At 36.5% G+C, this 950-nt stretch overlaps 1 non-coding gene across 1 annotated transcript; it reads left to right on the forward strand.

Annotated features, from left to right (window-relative positions):
- Positions 1–603: 603 nt before the first annotated feature.
- On the forward strand, positions 604–709 carry LOC119243910 (U6 spliceosomal RNA). Its single transcript, XR_005124894.1, has one exon. It is a non-coding gene; the product is annotated as a U6 spliceosomal RNA (small nuclear RNA).
- The last annotated feature ends 241 nt before the right edge of the window (positions 710–950 follow it).

The raw sequence follows: 950 nt of genomic DNA on the forward strand, positions 1-950 counted from the left end.
ATAAATAAATAAATAAATAAATAAATAAATAAATAAATAAATAAATAAATAAATAAATCTTTTAAAAAAAATCTTTCTCGGGCCTCCCCTGGTGGTGCAGCGGTTGAGTGCTGGGCTGCAAAGCTGCGCGCAGCCTCAGCAGTGCCGGTTCGATCCCTGGCCATGGGGCAAGGGTCCCACATGGCGCGCAGACCTCTCCTGCCGCCTGCTGCTCCCCTCAGCAGTATACTTCGTCACTCTGCCTGTTCTGCTCTCCTCTCTGGCTCTGGTGAATTCTTTCACCCTCCCGTGCTTCTGACTGTACCCAGTGCTTGTATGAATAAATAAATAAATCTTAAAAAAAAAAATCTTTCTCTTTTTTTTTTTTTAGTTTCTTCAACAGATATTTATTGAGATCACAGTACATGAAAAACTATGTGAACCAGTAAATTACAACACATTCACTGTTAGTGGTTTGAAATTCAATTAACATTCATATAACTATTATTGTAAAAGAAAGCTTTCCATTTTTACTATGCTTATCATTTCTTCTTTTTTCATTATTACCTATCTTAACTTAGGGTCCTTAACATCACTCCCTCAAATTCAGAAATTCTATCAATGGTGCTCGCTTCAGCAGCACATATACTAAAATTGAACAATACAGAGAAGATTGGCATGGCCCCTGCGCAAGGATGACACGCAAATTCATGATGCATTCCATATCCTTAAATATATAAAATAAAACAAAAAAAATCTATCAGTGATAGAAAACTCTTAGGGCAGAGTTCTTTTTCCCTGGAGTCTTCGAAAAAGAGATTGTGACTGACATATTCTTCTCTATTTAGTATATCTTTTATAATTGTCCTTTGTTTTTTGGTTAAGAGAGTAGTTGCTAAGACAATCCCTCCTGTATAAGCAGAAATAAGATGTTGATGGGACTGCTATTAATCTCAGCTATTCAGCCATCT

The sequence above is a fragment of the Talpa occidentalis genome, unplaced genomic scaffold, assembly GCF_014898055.3.
Source record: "Talpa occidentalis isolate TD23 unplaced genomic scaffold, MPIMG_talOcc4v2.1 talOcc4.13, whole genome shotgun sequence".
Classification (NCBI taxonomy): Eukaryota; Metazoa; Chordata; class Mammalia; order Eulipotyphla; family Talpidae; genus Talpa; species Talpa occidentalis.